Genomic DNA, 6,011 nt, shown 5'->3' with positions numbered 1-6,011 from the left:
AATGCTGAAGCTCACTGTAGCGATAGAATATGATGTGATGCTACTGCTACCTGACATCCAGCACCACTCGAATTCCGATTTGCTTTCGTCTTCGCCAGCTGTAACCAGCGCAGGTCACCGGTGTATACCTGCGTGTTGTATGGCAGTGGAAAGACCGAGTTGTCTTGTCTCCTTCTTCCTAGTGCTCCGCACCGATATGCTTCTGCACCGAAGTGCCTTCGCACCGGTGTGCCTTTGCACTCTCCTGCTTCTATGTGCCTTTGCACTCTTCCTCTTCGATGTGCCTTTGCACTCTCCTGCTCAGCACTTGTGGCTGTATATTGCGGCCTGGGTAGAGTTTGGGAAACGCCCTTTGTTGTTTCCTTCACCAGCTTGGCCCAGCACTAGGGCTCTCTTATGCAGCACGACTATACGTTTTAACGGCTGCTGCCAACAGGTTTCTACCTGTAGTTCAACCGTTGTCGTATTTAACGCGTGTAAACCAACCAGCGTTATTAAACTGTACGCTTCTATACACAACCTTCTCGGTTGAACGGCTATTACTGAATGATACTGTCATGTCTGTTAGTCTGTGCTTTGTCTCGGAAGGGAGGAAAAATTACACCCCGAGAATAGCAAGCATCTATGAAATAGGTAAACGAACGAATTACGCGCTGGGCAAATTGGGTCAAGGCCAGCGGTGCGGGCCAACACGAATCGTAACATAACACGGTGTGCAATCACATACACGGTAGCAGCACTATGTTCTTTGGACAGCATAAATGAATAAATGAAAAATAAAAGTAAAAAAAAATACTCAGCGGAGCCGCCCGTCCCAAACAACAATTCGAATGCTTAATGATTATAATTTGGTGGAATTTGTAATTGATTTTTCAAGCACTAGTTCTTAGTTTGCATGAAAGAAGAAAAAAAAATTCATGGCCGCCAATTATGATGTTCTTTGTCGTAGCCGCTATTGACAACAAATAAACTTAGAAAATGCAAATACGAGGAATATTATGAGCTTCCATGATTCATTCCCAGAATGTACACCTAGAAAAAAAACCATAGTAACCGTAACCTGTTTTTCATTGTCATTTCAACTATACGCTTAAAAAGTGTCAATAATCATGATATATGACTATTCACCATTTGTATTGTATAAATTACTAGACAACAAAGACTACGACTTGACTAAACTATTTGTATTTGTGACTTTTCTGGCATGGTCATCCTGACAATGGTAGTCATCTCAAATATAAGAACAAATAGTTAAAATCACAATTTCTAGTAAGGTGAAATTGCTCTCGCGCCTTGATATATATGAGAATCGAAATAGTTATTGCAACCATGTAAATATGTTCACAATATAGTAATGTTACCATAAATAGATACATGGTTTAAAAGACGATTATGAAGTTTGTAAACACTATTCATTTAGTCCATATCAACAGAATTTATGTAGTAAGCACATTATCGTATAGAGTTTTTCAACCTACTATGTATTTCAATTGTGCTGACTATACCAATTGTCAATGAACGGGTGTACTGTTGTTGTCACATAAAGTTACAATTTAGCAGAAAATGACGTACATGGGTAACACATCAGTGATGGATTTGAAAAAATATTCTATATTGTGACTGTGTACTTTGGTAGGTCTTGCAGGTAAGTAAAGTTTGTAGCCTTACTAGTTTCCGTCGTTGAAATTCAATTTTTCAACAATTTTGCCGGCAACGGTTATGTTTTCCAGTGAAATCAACATCTCGTATACGGTTTATTATTCATTATCGGTCGCTGTAGAAACAACAGCAAGCGATTGATGAAAAGGAAGATTATCATTTGATTCCCGGATTCAATTCGCTCGAATCCGACGGAAAATCGCAGGTGGGTATCGAGGTTTGCATCTGGACTTGGCTAATAATTTCTTTCCTGCTGCCAATTCCTGCTTCAGCAATGCTAAGCAATATTTCACCAGGTATATTATCATTTGATTTGATGCGAAAATAAAATAGAAATTATTTTGTTGTTCTTATTTTAGAATTTAAATTCATAAAACTTTTCAACATTAGCTCATGTTTTGCTGATCTTCAGCATTGTTGAATCAACCACTGCTTTTAGTTTCAAAATAACTAGAAGTGAAATGTCAAAAATACCATGACTCTGGTTATAGCAAAAACTACAATGTAAAAAAAATATTCGGTCATGGTTAGGCTAACTATCTCAATCGTATTAGTTATTCATACAATACACTGTTCAATATTACTATTCTAGAGCCGATACCATTCATAGTAAACATGAACTTGACTATTGTTGAAATCATCTGATTTCATAGTCGGCTGAAAACCACTATACGCTCATGGTCAAGTTGGCCCTCTATATAGTAACAGTTACCATACTATTTTTCTGAGTGTAGATGCATAATTTATGTCAGTTTTAAAATTTAAATCTAGATATTATAACAAAATAATCTGGCAGCCCCAGCAGCGTTTTATCTGTGTTTCAAATATACACTGAACTTAGAAATCACATCTAAATTATCTGAAAAAACATATAATATTTTTCCATATACCTTTTCATATAACTATTTTGTGCGAATCCCATAGATTTATGATAGATAAATCTGATTAGATCCATTGCAAATATCATATACATGTTATGTGCAATACCAATAAGATAGATCGTTTCTCTCAATATTGTTTATGTGTAATGGCAATGAGAGTTATTGGGATTTGTCATAGATTTTAAATGTACGCTTAATGCTGGCAATAAACTTCATGAAATATTTTAATAATTCACAATGGAGTTTGTATTTAAAAAATTTCTAATTGAATTTGTTGCAATGATACAAGAGCTTAAATTTTCATTTTTTATTTATTAGAGGCGTTTAGTTTTTATAGACTAGTTATAATTTAATGGTTATTTTAAATAGGTTTCAAGCGAAAATATAAATTATTACTCATTCTATGCAACATTATCGCAGTGCAATTTAAAGCATTTATTGGCATAATTTAAATTTTGGCTGCCGTTTCGTGTGCAGTGAAGGCCATATAATGTTTATCAAAATTTCCTACATTCCAAAACAATAATAATCTTTCCCTCTTCGGTGCATTCCCAAAGTATAACCAAACCTTAAACCTCAGTATATGGTTCTTTATTACCTTGGACGGTTTTGGACGCACCGCTACAAGATGACCCTTCTTCACTTGCCAGAGACTAGAGCCTGACGAATGATAAATTTCTAATTGAAAAAAAACCCTCGTTAATGAAAACATTGTTTTAAACAACACAAACCTTACATTACGTTTCCTTCAAGCATCCACATATTTATAAATCGCCTCGTAATCCCAGTTACCGTTACTCTTATATGAGCAGGATTCAAAATCGTCGACTGTGAACACTAATTCATAAATTCATAAATCTGAATTCCACACTCTGAAAGTATTAAAGCATATAGTTATCTCTTTTATTTCACCGTTTAACGAACTTACATTCCAATACAACAAGAGATTTTTCCGATAAATCAAAATCGGTAAGCAATTGGTTGATCAAACTCGCCATAAAACATAAACATCGCCATAAACATTAATGAACATCACTGCTTTTTCATATGTGAAAATCACGTAACTTTTATGTGACCAGAGAGATGAAAGCCATTCACATATAACAGTATTTATGTGTATTGGTTATATAAATATTATCGTCATGGTAAGATGAGTATTATGAGTATTGCATTCAACGTTTATTGGATACACATAACTTGAATAGATTTGTTACCACGTCTGACTCATGTGATTTTTTTAATGATATTTACGGGATTTCTGTTTTCAGTGTAGAAAAAATAGAACGGCAGTGTATACCAGTTTTAAATTTGACAGTAGAACTGGTCGAATTAATGAAACTAAGACGGATTGCTGGGGATTCGTTTGTTTCAGTTTTATTTACATTATAGACCACCCATATGAATCTTGCAGCTGCTGAATTTGCTCTAATAGTCGTGATTTGTGTTTGTTTTGTAGTCGACGAAATTACGTCAATATCCCAAATGTATGCAATTATATGTTTGTACATGCTTGCGATACGGATATCGATATTTAAGCTTCTCTTCGCCAAACTTGTGTTGAAGTTTTGTATGCAATCAGTTTATTTTATAGCGTTTCTCTACCATTACTATCCTTCTGCGATTTTGGTTGAAGCGAGTTTCTTATTATCAATCGAGCTCATCTTATATAAATTGGAAATTAATCTTATGCACTCCAAATTTACCCTGGGGTAGTTGTCATTTTCTCAGGCAAAACGACAGAACATAGAATTTCATCCGATCTTGCATGACACAAGATCAGAGCATACCAGTTAAGGGCTGAGGACAGTACCGTAAAGTGGTAGGTTTTTTGCTGTTTTCCCGTTTCAAATTAAATTTTCTTGGAAACGGTGCAGAATATAGAAAAACCCACCTGACAATGTCTTCGAAATATAGTTGAGAATGTTCTGTGAAATTTTCAGAATGATTCATTGAGTTTAGCGGTCGAGTTGTATTTTTTTCTGACTGAAGAACTGCTGAAAATTGGAACGCTCGGAAATGCATACCTCTACTTGTTCATCGAATATCTCGACTTTGAAGGCTTGTATCATAAATCTACCGTGACAAAGTCTAGATAATTTAGTTTAGATGCGATTAGTACATAAAAACATATATGTTATCGCGATAAAAATAAAGTCTTGTATTTTTCTGTGAAACAAAGTCAGTTTCAATTCATCCGCCATTTTTTTCGCTTTGGTTTCTTGATAGCATTCTGAAAAAGGAGAGAGAAATAAAATGTGCTCGACAAGGCTGCCAAACACACAGATTCAATCTTTGTGAAAGTTGAATATTTTTTCATTGTTCATTGGAATCCATGTAATGTCCAACCCATACGATAGATTAATGTGATAAAACCGGCCTCCTGTCACGACGCCATCTTGATGAGATCAAAATCGGAACTTCAAAATCAGCTGATTGCAACGTAAACAAACAAACAGTAATACATTTGTTTTACGCGTTTACCTTGTTTAGTGCACGAAAATTAGTGAATTTTGGGTCGACTCTCTCACAATAACTCGTCGGTTTACCTAAAATACAGCAGACAGTGTTTTGGGACATCAAGTGGAGAGTATTTTCACAATTTGAGAGTCGCGATGAGTATCAAAACATCGCAGTGTTTGGGGCTCGAAACGCGAGGGGCTCAACGTAATCGGTATACTTTCAAATGGCTGGTGCTCACATACCGGTGTCAGATGGGTGGATAAAACTTCTCATAAAAATAATAAAATGTATGCTGGTAACCCGGTACAGTTTGCTCATATGCGAGAGAGTACATGAGAAATACGATGCGCAAAGGGAAAAAAACTCAACACGTGGCCCTGTGTCCTCAGACCTTAAAGCTTCAAATCGTTTTATGGCACTTTTTGTCTTGCTGTCTAGCAACAATCTACCTCTAGCAAGCTACGCGTAGCACTGAAACGTTAGCTATAACTTCGCTTCTATTTATAGATTCGCGTGCTTCCAACAGCTTCGCTTTTGCATCAATTGACCAATCAGAGCGATGCTTTCCCTTTGATATATCGCTCACTCCTTCAAAAGCGTCAAAATAGGACACTGCTAGCTATTATTGAACATTTCAATGATATACAATTAAAAATACATGGGTATGAACATTCAAATCAATACGTAGAAATATTTCCAATCAAATGGTGACATAATATTAATAATTGATACCAAATTGACTGAGCTGTAATTTTTCAAACCCTGACCACATTTCTACGTGTATTTTTGCTTGAGTTTCTAGTTTGCACCCCTATATAGAAAACAAAAATGTGTTCCACATTAAAAAAAAAATCATGGCCGCCAATTATGATGTTTTTTGCCGTAGCCGCTATTGACATCAAATAAACTTAGAAAATGCAAAAACGAGGAATATGGGCTTCCATGATTCATTCCCAGAATGTACGCACAAGATTCATACAAATTTTACAACAGTTTTAACCTTGTTAGTAG

The sequence above is a fragment of the Malaya genurostris genome, chromosome 3, assembly GCF_030247185.1.
Source record: "Malaya genurostris strain Urasoe2022 chromosome 3, Malgen_1.1, whole genome shotgun sequence".
Lineage (NCBI taxonomy): Eukaryota > Metazoa > Arthropoda > Insecta > Diptera > Culicidae > Malaya > Malaya genurostris.
The sequence above is the reverse complement of the archived record's forward strand: the minus strand, read 5'-3'. Positions refer to the sequence as shown.